General features: G+C 43.3%; 1 protein-coding gene across 6 annotated transcripts in view; it reads right to left on the bottom strand.

Moving 5' to 3' along the window:
- Snrk (SNF related kinase) overlaps positions 1-16,020 on the bottom strand; it is a 55,433-nt gene extending 39,413 nt beyond the window's left edge. For 2 of the 6 annotated variants that reach the window (XM_028890440.2, XM_037208065.1), the window contains exon 1: positions 15,888-16,020. The gene's annotated coding sequence lies outside the window, so the exon portion shown is untranslated. The other 4 variants (XM_028890439.2, XM_028890438.2, XM_028890441.2 and 1 more) reach the window with 4 other exon arrangements.
- Between the last annotated feature and the right edge of the window lie 240 nt (positions 16,021-16,260).

The raw sequence follows: 16,260 nt of genomic DNA, 5'->3' as shown, positions 1-16,260 counted from the left end.
TTTCTACTAAGATTTTTAATTAATAAGCCAGTATAAGAGCTTGAGAAATGGCTCAGCAGTTAAGAATGCTTACTGCTCTTGCAGCAGACCTGGTTTTGGTTCCCAAAACCAGTGTTAACTCTAGTTCCAGGGGATCTGACACCCTATTCTGGACTTCATGGGCACCTATACTCAGGAGCACAGACAGACAGACAGACAGACACACACACACACACACACACACACACAGAGAGAGGGGGGGGCAGAGAGAGACTGACTCACAGACAGACAGACACATACAAAATAAAATAAAATATTTATTTATATATACTATATATGAGTGTTCTGTCTGCATGTCAGAAAAGGGCACTGGATCCCACTATAGATGGCTGTGAGCCACCATGTGGGGGCTAGGAATCGAACTCAGGACCTCTGGAAGAATAGCCAGTGCTCTTAACTGCTGAGCCATCTCTACAGCCCATAAAATCTTAAAAAAAAAAAAAAAAACAAAACAAAAAAAAAAAAAAAACTAGTAAGAAAGATGTTAGAAAAAGAACCAATTTCTTCCGTACTCTTTATTAACCTGGTTCCATCTGAACTAATAATTTCAATGACCAGAATAAATAGAGAAATCTAAATTGAAGTGTTTCTGCATTTGGACAGCAGGTCCCCTAAAGAAGCTTCAATTCATAAATATTAGGCCAGAGACTCTGTTTAACTTCAATTAATTCTGTGGGTTCAGCTGTTCCTACCTGTCTAAGTGTATGCTGCATATTTTTGCAAATTCAACTTTCACCTTCAAACAGGCTTCTTGGGCTGTCTGCCCCATTTTTTTTTTTTCATCTTTATTCTTTTCCTCTATTATCTTTGCTTAGATGTATTCCTGAAAAGCGGCAAATAGATCAGATTAGATAAATGAATCTGAGGATTTTTAAAGTTAACCCTGGGGTTGAGGAAAAGGCCCAGTAAAGTGCTTGCACACAGTAGAAGGATCTGAGTTTAATCTCCAGCATCCACATAGAAGCTGGACACAGTGGCTCACAATGTAACCTCAGCATGTCAAGGCTGGGGAGTGGGTGGGCAGACAGGTGGACCCCTGAAGCTCATGATCACTGGCTGGCCAGCCAGCCTAGGCAAATCAGTGAGCTTTAGGTTTAGTGAGAGACTGTCTCAAAAAATAAGGTGGAGAGGGCCAGTGAGATGGCTTAGAGAGGAAAGGTCTTTGCTTGACAACCTGAGCTCTATCTTTAGAACTCACATGATAAAAATAAAGAATAGACTCCCAGAACTTGTCCTCTGACCTTCAAAAGAGACAGCTGTGGAATGTCTGTGCGCACGCACACAGAGTAAATAAATAAATGTTTAAATTTGGGGGGATCAGCTGAATAATGATCAAGGAAGATACTAATGATGACCTCTGGCCTTCACACATGCATACAGCAAACATGTACATACATACACAGAACTTAGAAATTGTTGATCTCTGAGGATCTCAGTGCCTCTGTCATGCCAGGCACCGAGCTAGTGAGGTAGCTGTAAGAGGTGTAGGTAAGTCTGTGCCGGCTCCAGGCCATACCTTGCAAACCGCATGCCAAATTACTCTGTTACCACTACTTGTTAGTTGCTTCTTTCTCCTAAAGAAAAATACAGAAAATGATTTTAGTGTATTCTATTTGTTTCAATTTTGCTTCAAGTAAAACTATATATTCTAAGACAGGACAAACCAGAAAACGGCAAATCTGTCCTCAGTGACCCAGTCTCCTCCTATTTCTCCCCTCTATTCATTTCCCCTTTCCCTTTCCACTCCTGGAGGCTGAAGCTCATGTTAGGCAAGTTCTCTGTCACTAAGTCCCAATCCCCAGCCTGCAGCCTTCTGGTGCCCCATCCCTTGTCCTAGCCCCAGCCCCAGCCCAAGCCCCCAGCCCCAGACCTGGCCCTAGCCCCCCAGCCTCAGTCCTAGCTTGAATCACAGCTTTATGGAAATCGTGGCAAAGAACACTAGCCGTTTTCTTAAGACCTCCTGGGTAAAAGGTCCTGAACCTGCATCTGTTGAATCCTGACTATGCACCTGGCAAGGTAGGCACAACAAAGCTCCACTTATCTGAGCGATCTCTGACTGGGATCCTGCTTAGCCTGCCTATAAAGTCTATCCCACCTCCAGCAGCCCCTAGACAAGCTCACCAAGCTCCCACTATAGCAGCTGAGGGGAGGAACCTGTATAAGACACTCTTCCATGCAAGGCAGAAATGCATTATGATGCCACCAACAGGCAGCACATGAAACATCTTCACGTCGACTACCAGACATAAACAAAATTATCACTATAAGCAAAGGAGCTGCACTGTGCCCAGTCCCTAGCATAGTAAGAGGTCCTTTCCAAGGTGGGCTTATGTGTTTTCACAAACCTGAAACACCACACAAATAAGTGAAAAGCCTGAATGTTCCTGGTAGGCCAACACAACTCAGACTCCACACTAAAGATACTTACTGAGTGTCTGGGCAATCAGTGAGCCCACATGTGGTGATATTTTATTTGTGCGCCCCAATAAAGCTTATCTGGGGATCAGAGGGAAAAGCCAGCCACTATATTAAACATAGAAGTCAGGCAGTGGTAGCACATGCCTTTAATCCTAGCATTTAGGAGGCAGAGATCCACCCAGATCTCTGTGAGTTCAAGGCCACACTGGGAACAGAGCCAGGCAGTAGTGTCACACGCCTTTAATTCCAGTGCTAGTTAACCATAGAGGTCTGGAGATCTGTACAGATAGACACCTACCTGCCTGCCTGCCTGCCTGCCCCTTCAGCCCCAAGTAGGACATGAAAGCTTCTCCCACTACCCCTGCCTGCTTCTCTCTCCAACAGCCATTCAGTTTCTGTGGCAAGGCAGCATCGTGGTTAGTGGTTAAGCACTGGTTCTGAAAACTATCCGATATGAATCCAGACCACCAATCACAAGCCACAGGCCTTCAGCAAGTTACCTGGCCTTTCTGTACAGTTAATTTCCTCACTAGACAATGTCAGTAACAAGAACACAGCCCTGTCTGTAAGCCCAACACCTCAGAAGGCAGAGGAAGAAGGATTGAGAATTTGAAGGCCAGCATGGTTTGTATAAAATACCACCATGTTTCACCCCCAAATCAAACTAAATCAAACACACAAACTTTAAAGGCTGTGAAGGGAGCTGGAGAGATGGCTCAGCAGTTAAGAGCTCTTACTGCTCCTGCAGAGGACCTAAGCTCAATTCCCAACAACTCATGTCAAATGGCTCACAACCACCTGTAACTCCAGAAACCACCTGAAACTCAAGCTCTCTGTGGCACCTGCACTCACATGCACACAATTAAAGGCAATAAAAATAAGCCTTTAAGGGCTGTTTAGATCAAATAAGTTATACAATTACACTGTTTAGCATGCTGAGCTGCAGTATTCCTGCTGTTCCCTTATGGTGTTCATCTACTACAAGAACTGAACTAGCACTCTTCTCTTGCTTTCCTAACACATCAAACTGGAAAACCAGTACTGTAAAATCTTGAGATACAGAAAACAACAATGCTAACTCAACACTAAAATCTGATTTTCAATAAAATGCCTTTAAAAAAAAACCTAAGTATTTGCTTCTTCCATCCCATTATTTGATTTAGTATCATTATGTAGCCCAGGCTGGCCTCCACTCAAGATCCTCCTGCTTCAGCCTCTCACATGCCAGGATTATAGGGCTGCATCATCATGCCATCTTAAAGTAATAGACTCTTCTAGCAAAGCTGCAAAGTACAGAATAGAAAGCTTTAACTTCAAGAGTAAAAGAGGGGGGATTGGGGAGATGGCTTAGTGGTTAAGAGCACTGGCTACTCTTCCAGAGGACCCAGGTTCAATTCCTAGCACCCACATGGCAGCTCAACTGTCTGTACCTCCATTTCCAAGGTATCCAACACGCTCATATGGACATACATGCAGACAAAAACACAATGCACATGAAATTACAATAGTTTTAAAAAGAGTAAAAAGGGGCTGCAGTGCTAGCAGTGACACCGGCACCGTTAGCTATGGCACTCTCACATTTATACAGCTTCCCTTCACCTCGGTCCAGAGCACTCACCTGTGTTCTAGTATTGGAATTTCAATTATGAAAAACATATCTGTTTAGGTTTCAGAAAAATTCAATTATAATATATAGGTTGGCACAAAGAGTTGGGAATATACTAAGAAAAAAATCATCTGTATCTCTTCTCTGGTAATAAATCAGACAGGACAGCTTTGCAGCTGTTCTCTAGGTACACAGCCAGATATAATTCTTAAAATACACTGGCAGAAATACACAAGGCAACAGAGAAAGACTGTCATGGATAAAGAGGGGGCTTTTTAACTATTTAAATATTTCTCTCCCAAAAACAAACTGAATAAACTAATAGTTTACTTTATCAAATTTGGAAAATGCAAAACTGCAAAAGGAAAAACTCAACTGCAATCTATCTTGGAGGATGACACCAAACCTGACACACTCTTACAAAGCCAATACCTTAAATGCAATGACTAATAGTTCCTGTCTTTGTAGAATATAAATAAACTTTTTCTCGTGCTAAGCTCTTCAAAATCAGTATCTTTAACAACTCCATAATTGAGCCAACATCTTTCTGAAGAGCAAGCATCACTGAAACCATCCCTTTTAAAGCAGCCTTGTTGCAAGGCACATGCTCACACATGTACATACCTAGGCTAGACCAAAATGAAGCAGGCTAACTAAGTTAAGAGTGTTTGGAATATGGAAATTCCCGTCTGAGAAACAAGTGCTGGTAGGTGTTACAAGAATATACTGATGCTCTCCCAGCTCAAGCAAGCAGAAATGACTGAGCACAGAGGTGTGGCTGGAGAGGAGGAAGGAAGTGTGGGTGGCCCTACACACGCTTTGCAAGCTGCTGAAACAGTTGTAGAAGCAGCCTCTGCTAAACCGACTGTCAGTTTGGAAGCCACGGTTACTCTCACTGAAACAGTGAGCTTTTTGTTGACATCACCACTGCTGCAGTGAGGTCTTTGGGTCAAAAAGATCTCCTCCAACTCTTCTCCCCTAGGAGAGGTGATCAAAGACGGCACTGCACACAACTGAACAAACTCACAGCTTGCTGAGAATCAAACAAAATAGGCCATGTGCAAAAATCAGGCTACCCCTAAGTCTCTCAACATTTTGTTTAGAAGATAACATTCCCTCAAATGAGACAATCAATATTCTAGATTCTACACAAAATCTCTCACAAGTACTAACTACCAGAAAAAAACTCAAAACAAACTAGACCAGTAGTTCTTCACATTATACAGACAACCAAAAGATCTGTTTTTGCAAAGCTGAACTGACATTGAATTTAACCTTCTTTCCCATAGAAACAAGCTGGGTTTTTTTCCCCACAAATATCAAAAAATGAAAATTACAATCCTTACTCATAGGATCAACCAGACTGAAACATACACCTATAAAGAGCCAACTGAAGTCATGGTACAGATAACACTCAGTGAATATTACCAAGGTGATCTGCCTTTTTGCTAAAACCTTATCAACAAAAGTGATACAGTGGTTGAGAGGAAGACTGTACTGAAATCCTTCAGTAATATCAGGAACCTCAGATCAAACACAGTGAGCACAGCCCTATCATATATTTTCTACGGTTCTCTTTAACCAAAGCCAGCAATTCTCCAGTTTTCTAAGAGTGTACTTCCTCCTCCCGGGAATGACAATACAAGCTATAAATCAAAGACCAAAACCCACAATTGGTCAACGGGCCCTAAGCCATGGAAGAACTGGGGGTGGAGGGTGCTGAAAATTACTATGGGGTTACAACAGCTTCAGTCTGCACTCACTGGATGGAATCTCTGTGGCATTAAAATTAAGAGTTAAGCCAATAACTCCTATTAGAAATGTCCTAACAGGCAAAGTTATACCTCCAAATCTAAGGACTTTGCAAAGTAAGGTAATGCCTAAGTATGCTCCAAGTTTTCTTGTTGTTTTAATTAAAATACAATTACAATATTTCTCCCTCCCCCCCCCCAACCCTTCCCAAGACTCCCTTTACTCCCTCTCAAATTCATGGCTCTTATTTTTTGTTACTGATACATACATTTTACACACACACACACACACACACACACACACACACACACACAGAGAGAGAGAGAGAGAGAGAGAGAGAGAGAGAGAGAGAGAGAGAGAGAGAAAGAGAGAGCGCCTGCTAAGTTCATTAAATGTTACGTGTATGTTATGATTTCTGGGCTGACCACTTGGTAATGGACAACTAATTAGGGGTCCCTGAGAAGATGAATTCTTCTGCTCATTTTCTCAGCATCCCTTAGTTGACTATAGTTCTTTGCCTAGGAGTGGGGGATTTCAGAGACCATGACAGGAAACTACAATTGATCAAATTGCAGAGAAAACAACTGCCCAGCTCCAATGGATACATCTACAACACAAGTCTTGCACAAGGGTCACGGAACATCATGGAAGAGAGAACAGAAAGCCTGTTAAGAAGACCAGAAAATCTACTCTGTGATTATGTCCCCCAGAAATGACAGGGAAGCTCTACTCTGACACCTCAACAATATGGCTGCTAAACAAGACCTGAACAAGAATGACATCAATAGACTTTTTATCATGTTCTAAATTTCCTTTTGAGTAGGCAACTGTAATGGACTCTTAGCCCTTGACAAGACAGCAATGCCATCTCAGAGGCCTGCTCCAGTCTCTCAAGGCAGCTACTGTGTGGTCAATGCAGAACATACAGAGGAGCCAGGCCAGTGCCAATAATGCTGAGCAGGTGAAGCAGAGCAGAGCTCGTACCTGTGGAGGTGGCTCTGACACCAAGTCACAAGCCTGTGAGCAGCAACCACCTTAGCAGAACCTGCCTCTTGGCTAAGCATGCTATCACTTCCACCTGGGGGTAAGTGAGCTTAAACTGGTGTGACAGATCTGGCATAGGTGCTTACATAACAAATAATGACTTAAACAAAAGCTTATGTGTGGAAATTACTACAAAATAGAAAAGCCAACCCACCATTACTCACTCTTCCCAGGAACACAGAATGTAAATCAGAAGTCACGGGAAATTTTAAATTTAATATTTTAAAACTCCTCTCCTTTAAAGCCTGTACAAACACTGTTAAATTTATTTTAACTCTCTATCCCTTCTTTCTCTGATTTTGGATGAAGATGGCCATTTAAAAATGGTCATAAAAGAATGCTGGAACAGAAAAAGAAAATTCATCTGCAGACTAAAAGTATTGGCTGATTCTGACTTAACAGAATCACTAGAATTTTCTTGCAGGGGTAGGGCTGAATGCTAACTTTCTGAATAGCAATTTCACAGTGTATGTATCAAAAACCTTAACAAAAATAATGTTCTTGATTTAGTAGCCTTATCACAGGTTAGACATCTCTAGCCCCATGACTTGAAATGCTCCCAAACCATCCAAGTGGCACAGGAGACTATTTCAACACCATGAAACTAATTTCCACAAACAAACTTACAAATTTTGCAAAATTATCTTCAGGATGTGTCTAAGTTGTGCATGAAACATAAATGAGTTTTAAGTTTAGAGTTGGATCTCACCCCTCAAATATGATATTTATTCAGACATTCTAAAAACCCTCAAACAAACAAAAAGGAAACAAGCTCCAAAATATAGTTCTGGTCCCAAGCTTTTCAGATAAGGGACAACTAACTTGTTCTAAATGTGTCTAAAATAAAGATGAGGACAAATACTTTACATTTTATAATGTTCAATAATGTTTAAATATGCCAAAACTCAGAAATAACATAGAAGTCTGTAATATGGAAATGGTGAAAAAAAAATCAGTCTACCCAGTATTAACATTATGTTGTGTAATGCTAAATAAAAAAGTTCAGAGGCTACGTAGACAGCTCAGTCAGTAAAGTACTTGTCACATAAGCACCATCAATGCCCAAAACCCACGTTAAAAAGCCAGATGTGGTTGCACATACGTAATCCCAGCACCAGGCAGGTAAAAACAAGCGGGTTACTGGGGTTTGCTGGCCTGCTAACCTCTAGCCTCCACATGCACATGCCCCGCCACACACACAAAATTCATTCACTAAGTCTCATAGCATACCATCCCAACTTTTAATAACTATGTACTTTGTTTGAATGTATATACTGTAGGATCTAAAATGTTAAATCAGTAATAGTCTTAAAAAAGAATGTATTTTCCTTCTTTATAATTTCCTGTTTTTTTAGAATGTGTCAGTGAATATGTACTGCTTTTATAACCCAAGAAAGAGATTACTATAATTTTTGTTTTCTGTTTATAATTAGTAATTCAATGTAGTTTTGCATTAAGAGATCTATGAACAGGCCATATTCCTTGAAATATATTGTTGAAGGCTGATCTCTGTGCTCTGTGTTTTGAGCGGGTACACAGCTCTTTTGAGCTGGGGGCAAGAACATGAAGTCACTTTTATTAAGCGACAGTTTGTGCCTTAGTGGAGGACACCGCACCACCCTTGTCATTACAAATGGAACCTTACAAATGGGTAAAGAAAACAGGATCCTCAGAAAGAGCCCAGCAGCAGCTTTCAGATATGTCACAGGGTGAGAAGGGGAACCAAAGAAGGTCATGGGCAGCCACAGACCAAGGCTCCTGCAGAGGCAACAGAGCAGCAGAGAGAAGAGCATTTGCTTAGCTGACTCAGGGAAACACTGTTTGAGTCAAGTTATAACTGGGGAGAAGTGAAGTACCTTCTGTAAGCTAAGGAGAGGAAGGCTGATGATGAAGGGTCCTCCATGGATAACCATTTACTTAGTAGGTTAGTCAAAGTGTCATTAATTAAAGTGCTCAAAATGCCCAGGAAAGGCAATTTGTCAAAGAGCTGATCTGAGGTCTCAAGAAAAGAAAAACCTTTTAGGATCCACAGGAAGCAACCAAGAATAAGATCATCAAAGGTTTCAAACTAATTTCAGTGGTTCATAAACATTAATTTTTGTTAATTTATTAGATCTCCCATTACCACCCATAGGCAGTACTCTATTACTTTATTCTGTGTAGATAGAAGTGAATTTTATGGCAAAACCAGTGACTTCTTTATTGTCTTGTTTCAAATTTAAAAATGTCTCTTGCTGCAACAAATTGTTCATATGAATTCCAGTTTGTTTGGAAGTGGCTTAAAATGGTAAGCCAAGGGCCAACTGAGGTGGCTCAGCAGGTAAAGGCACTTGCCACCAAGCCTGACCATCTGAGTTCAATACTGGACAGACAGAACCAACTTCTGCAAGCTGCACTCTAGCCTACACACATGCACAAGCATGAGCACACATGTACACATAAATATAATTTAAACAATTAAAAAGAGGAACCAGGTCAGGTGGCAGTGGCGTATGCCTTTAATCCCAGTACTCAGGAAACAGAGCCAGGTGGATCTCTGAGTTTGAGGTCAGCCTGGTCTACAGAGCGAGATCCAGGACAGGCACCAAAACTAGACAGAAAAAACCTGTCTCGGAAAAAAAAAAAAAATCCAATAACAACAACAACAACAAAAAAGGAACCATAATTACTGGGAATCTATGTACATAAGGGTCTTTTTACATTTGTTTTATTATTAAAATCCTCACACTGGCCACTTAATGAGAAATAAGACAGCAGGGCCACAAAGGTAGGTGAAGGGCCCCTCTGCCTCCCTCCTGTACCTGATGAGAGCTGCCTGGGGGGACTCCAGGCCCACTGACCACACCCAGGACTAGAAATTTTTCCTATAATAAGGCAGTGCTTCCCATTTACCCAGGCCTCATTAATTCCCAGAGAAACCAAAGTACTAAAGTGGATTTCTGGTCTCCTCCAATTTTGACATGCCATGAAAGGGCTGGCCCCAGCAGTCACTAACCAGAAGAACTACTGGTGCCACCAAAGGCTCACCTGATAAGCATTATTAACAAATAATTTTTCAGATGTTGAGAATCTGTGTTTAAGAAAGAAAAGTTAAGAACAAACAACTAGATAGGCAATGGTGGCGCATGCCTTTAATCCCAGCACTTGGGAGGCAGAGGCAGCCTGAGTTCAAGGCCAGCCTGGTCTACAGAGTGAGTTCCAGGACAATCAGGACTGTTACATAGAGAAACCCTGTCTTGAAAAACCAAAGAAGAATAAACAACTATGTAGAAGTTAGGCTTAGGTCATTACTGTAGGTCACCTAAAAATGGAACAACTTGAAAACAACATCCTATGATTTCTTTTCCACATCTGTGGACAGCAAGAGTCTTCCCAAACCAAACCAGGCAAGCAAGTCAAGAGTTCAAGCAAGTTCTAGTTACCTCTTAAAACTTTATCCTTTCCCAAAATACAAATTTACTGTACTTTGCAAATCACTTTTTTCTCCATTTGTTTCAAAAAAGCAGTTTCCTTCTTAAGGGGATTGGTAAATATTCATCAAGCAGAGGTATAAATTAATCCCTGAAACCAGACTAAACACTGTCATTCAAATTTCTCTAGCACTATTATAATCCTTCATATCAACAGAAAACTACTTAACCTACAGAAAGCCACATAAACCAGAACACTAGCTTTAAAATCCAATCTCTCTGCTCGTATTCATGTGTACATCATCATTAAAGAGACTCACAATCCTCTTGTACAATATAGCATCACAATCTATTTATGAACACATTAGCACATTGTCCTATATCCAAAATGAACTTTCATAGACAAGTCATCCTGTCTTGATGTTTTAAAAATCTAAACTACACTCTCCAACACAGAACCAACAGAGTTAAATAGTGAACCAAGGTTCACAGATCAAACTTTTCTCCCAGCTAGCCAACACAGTGAGTAAAAGACAATACGAAGGTACAGAGAAGGAGCTAGTAGTGGTTTAAGATTCCATATTTCAAAGTGTTACTTGGTAAGCTCTTCCTTCCTTGCATCTCCACAGGTTCACTTTAGGGATAGCTGGACTTCATGTACTCGGCAAGTATGCAGCGTCAAATAGCGGAGCAGCAGGAATGGTATCTAAGGCCCTAGGGCCTAAGAAGCAAGGCAAGTTTCTTCAACACTGTCTATAGAGAAAAATCACCAGCCTGGACAGTTCTACAGAATAACACAGAAACAGGTGTGAGAGGGATCAGAGCCACTCAAGGATCCCCCCCAGCTTCTCAACCTTCCTTCCAAGAGATTTGAGTGCTAAGAAGAACTATAAAGTTAGTTCCCTAACCTACTATTACATTCCCTAGTAACTACAACAAACTGCCCCCTAAACAACTCTCCATGACACCAACTAGGAAGATCTCTGCCTCAGGCTGTTTATAACCTCTTGCAGGGACAGATATAAAAATAAAAATGAAAAAAAAAAGTAATAATAAAGAGGTGCTATTTCCCTTAAATATGCCTTGGAGGGTTCACAGAAGGCAGGCATCCCAGAGAAATCTGTCTGTACTTGAGCTAACTGAAATCATGAAGTGGGGAAGAGGCTTTCAGGAGAGATCCCTTACTGCGATGGAAAGAGAGCATACTGTGATGGTATAGTATCACAAGTGGAACACAAATCCAAAGGGCCTGGTACCAAATTATCTTTCTCTAAGCTCTAGCTGGCCCTAACTCATGCTTTACCACCAGCTTAAAGGTCACTGATCATTTCCGGTGCTGTCCTCACCTCCTGTCACACACCAGCCCCCATACTCACTGGCATCACAACATCCTATACCATTATCATCACAACTGTGTGTCACAAATTTGTATGACTATGTAGTCATTAATCCTCATCTTCACTGACTAGGTAGGAATTATGTCTGTTTTATTCAGTTCTGTAACCCAGGTATAGTATCTGTATGTATAGTAACTGTTAGGTATAGTATCTACCCAAACACATTGACAATTTTATTACATGAACAAATGAAAACAGACATGAGCTGCCAACGGAGTCTTAGGTAAAGGAACAGCAATCAGGTGGTGGCTTCAGAAATTAGTCCAGGTGCAAAATGAAGATCCTCCTGAAAGTGCAAAACCGAGCTGGGAGACAGCTGAGACTACTAGAAATGCCTCCAGTAAATTATTACCAATGGCTTAAAACTGAGTGCTGCCAGAATCTGGACAGTGATGGTGAGGATGGAAGAGAAAAGACTCACTGCAGAGGCAGAATCCAAGAACACAGCACCCAGGGGCAAGGCAGAGGGACACATGGAATGAGGAGAGTGAGAGGTGGTGGTGCCAACCTCAGAACAGAGGACAGCATCTATATACACTAGCAGAGTGGAAGATTTCTTTCTAGTTCCAAAACTGTATGACTAAAAAGCAAGTAAAATCCAGCCTAGCTGTGTTTAAACAGGCACGTTTCCATTAATAGGCTTGTAAAAGTCATTTTAAGTGACCAAGACACTTCTTGAGTGCACATACTGTATCAGGCATGACTCCCACCTGGGGATATAAAGACAAAAGCAGTCAGCCTTCAAGGAGTTGCCTGAGAAAGTAACCACATGTCAACAACTGAGAAAATAGGCCCACTGAGGCTGTGATTTGACCAGTTACCATATGTAGTCAATGTTTCTAGAATGTTGACTTTGTACCCAACAATAAATGGTCCAGGCAAATCTGCAATTGAGAGGTGAACAGAAATATATGGATGCACCCTCTTACTTTGCATGTGGGGACACTTAAAGCATCATGTCCCATGGGCAGATCATGCCCTGTCACTGAGTTGCCCTGGACTGAGTTGCTATTGGCAGCAGATTGGGGGTCACAGCCTAAGAAAGGGACAGAGGCCTGAACCGCATGGAAGAGCCTAACTGAACACAGGCCAGTTAGGCCAAATTATGGAGAAGCCAAGGTCATTTCTTGAGATGCTCTTGAAGTAACAATGTGGAGATGAATATTCAGGGAGCCTGGGTTCTCTCCTACCAATGGCAAGAAATGGTTTCCCAAGGGGTACAAGGTCACAACCCAAAACAGATGTGCAGAAAAGAAGATGAGGAAATGATTCTGTGAAAATAACGGTTTGGATCCAGCCCATCCCAAGCACACCACACTTCCAGTGCTCACTCCCAAGGCCACCAGACCTCAAAGATTTGACAGTGTGGCTCTTCCCAAACCACAACAAAAAGCAAATACACCCCAAAGCTGGTGCTATACCCTCCTTCCTTTACAAATGCTTTAAAGAATGTGCAGTTGTGTTGTGTCTACCTCGACTCCCTTCCACACACTTAAGTCTGAGTTCTCTCACAAATGATCTCATCTTATCCCTGCCTGGAACTCTAGCCTTTGAGACTGGTTCAGCTGTGGCCTTCTGTGAGAAGCATCCCTTATTTATTGTTCACGGTCTCATGCTCTGTGGGGCTGTCTCTACTCCTGTCCAAAGCCAATCCTGTCGGTTGGTTTACCTGGGTGGTCTACAATAACTTCTAAGCAAAACAGCCTCCCAAACACATAAAAAGACCCCAGAATACATCATCAAAGGTTTATCCTCCCAAATCTACTCAGTCTTTCTACCCAAGCAGACCTAAGATTTTGCCTACACATAATGGGGAGTCTGCATTCTGAACAACAGGATTTTGTTAAGAGACCCATGCCTCAAACCCATGATCCTCTTATCTTATTCTCCCAAGTGCTGGGATTATATGTGTGTGTTATCTCACACTCTTGTTCTTGAGATGCCATACTCATTATGCAGCCTAGTCTGAACTTGAACTCTGGCCCCTCCTACCTTTGCCTCCCACGTACTAGTACTACTTGATGCTGAATTATTTTCTTACAACAACATTTCAGCTAAAAACTCTAGCTTGTAGCTGAGATGCTGTTAAATTAGGCCTTCAATATTTCTCACCTATATGTTTAAGTTGGAAAATTCAGGCTGTTTGTCCCTTTTCAGCCTAGGCAGTGTGATGAGCCGATGCTCAGAAAGGGACAAATGGGAAGAAATCATATCTTATTTAATACCAGTGCTTAGAACCATAGCCACTCAATATCGCCCCAAAAACAACCGTTTTTTTTTTTTTCTATTTAGTTTCACTTTCAACATGAGGGAGGTACCCTCATTGGTGTAGATGTGTCCAGTAAAAAGAACATAAATATCCTTCAATTTTAATTAAAAGACATTTAAAAGGCTTCCCTTTATGATTATGTGATTAAGTCACATGATCACCAAATAAAGACCCAATCTGTATGTCTAGTCTATAAAAGCAAAAAAAATAAAAAAAATTAGTACAACTTTCGAGTGCTTAGTCTAAACCCTTGGTTCTCAACCCGTGGGTCGTGACCCTTTGGGGGGTTGAACAACCCTTTCACTGAGTCGCCTAAGACCACTGGAAAACACAGAATGTACATTACCATTCATTACAGGAGAAAATTACAATTATGAAGTAGCAACGAAAATAATTCAATGGTTGCGGGTCACCACAACATAAGGAACTGTATTAAAGGGTTTCAGCATTAGGAAGGTTGTTTAAACTCATGTGTCATACTGAAATCATTTATTAAAATACTCAGAATAGTATAAAATTTTACTAGTAAGAGAAAATTTTGTGCATAAAGTAAAACAGTAACTGGCTGTGCAAAACTTTAAAGATCGAAAGTGGCATTGAAAGTTTCTGATCTGAAAGCCTTGAAGATGGGAATAAAAGTCTGTGCCGTGCTCTTGACTTTTTACCCAGCTTCAATATGTGACCTTGGGAATGTCATGCAATTTCTTTCATTCCCACTTCTGTAAAATGGGACAATTTTACAGAACACCGACAGTCAGAAGAACTGCTGTGAACTGCTATGTATGTGGTGTTCTTTCAAAGAAACTTGTCTAATTAGTACGTTCTAATCACCACACATACAGAACATTCCTCTTCAAGAACCCAATTCCAAGAGAAATATTTAAGCAGACGTTGAAGACAGATTTTCTGAAGGGAATGGTTCTATAAATCTGGAAAGCACTGTAACAAGATTAGAAATTAACAAGCTGATTACATAATCCTTGACAACCTAGGTTTCTGACTACCCCGATGCATAGGGTGGTAAGTGAAGGACCGATTTGGGACAGAGTGTCCCAAGCCCTACAAAGAATCCAAACTGAGCCTTTTGATGTTGGACAGTAATCTGGGGGAAACTGCAGAAGGAGCTTACACCTGTAGGTCCATCACTTACTTCCCCTTCAAGCGCTGAGGTGGCTTCACTCGGGCTCCTGAGACTTGGAGAATATGCTTTTTAAATGGAAGGGAGAGTAAGAAACCCTACAGCCTTTGACTTCCATAGTCTTAGGAACCCCGGAGCTAAATTCTACTCCAATGCGCACCTGACCCGAACTCACAGCGAAGCTCCTAGTTGTAGCTGATCCCACTGTTAATAACACAGCTCGAGGAAGCCTAAGAATCAAGGGCTGCCACTTTCCTGGTTCCCGAATCCATGCAAAAGGCAGCAAGGTGTTTGTTTTTATTTTAAATGCTTCGGAAAGAAATCAACAGGAACGGCGTCTCCCGACCCGAAAAAAATCCGAGCAGTCCCCGGGGAGCCGCACTGCTGCCCCTTCCGCAGCCCGGCGCCCTTCTCCACAGACGACAACCGCGTCTCCTTGTTATCGTGAGGCGGCGGACGCTCGCGGACGCCCAGCACAGCTGCCGGACCCCGAGGCCCACGGGGAAACTGAGGCCCGCGGAGCCCGTGCCGCCCGGGGCCCGCTGCGGGCACGGCGCGGAGCCGCGGCGACTCCCGCGCTGCCGCAATCCCGCGGCGGCCGCAAGGGCAGGCCGGACTGCGCGAGGCCCGCAGGCCGGCGAGCTCGGGGCCGGGGTGGCGCCGCGGGCCGCGTCCTCCGCGCAGGGCGCCCCGGGCCGAGCGCGCAACTTACTTTCCGCCTGCGGCGGCGCCCGCCCAGCCCCTCTGAGGCGGCCGCTGAGGAGAAGCGCAGGCCCGGCCCACGCTCCCGCCCGGCGCGCCGCACTCGCCCTACCTCAGCCGGCAGGCGGGCATCGGTCCGCAGCGGCCGCGGCGTCGACAACTCCCTCCCGACCGCTGGAACCCCGCACCCAGCGCTAATCATAATACCGAGCGAGCGGCCGGGGGTGCGGCCGCACTGCGCATGCGCGGGCCCAACGTCACCGTGACGAAGGCGGCGAGGTGGGGTCTTGTGTGGGGGCGGGGCCTGGGGCCGGCCGGGGCGGGGCTGGCGGGGCGCACCTGCAGGCCAGCGCGGGCCCTGCTGGAGGGCGTCCTGGCCCGGGCCTGAGCACAGCCCACTGCGGCGGGCTGGGGCGCTGGAGAAGAATAGGGATTGCACAGGAGGAAGCACCAGGACGATGGACAGCGACAGGATTTAGCAGCTC

This window comes from Peromyscus leucopus, chromosome 7 (genome assembly GCF_004664715.2).
Source record: "Peromyscus leucopus breed LL Stock chromosome 7, UCI_PerLeu_2.1, whole genome shotgun sequence".
NCBI classification, from domain to species: domain Eukaryota; kingdom Metazoa; phylum Chordata; class Mammalia; order Rodentia; family Cricetidae; genus Peromyscus; species Peromyscus leucopus.
The sequence above is the reverse complement of the archived record's forward strand: the minus strand, read 5'-3'. Positions and strand labels throughout refer to the sequence as shown.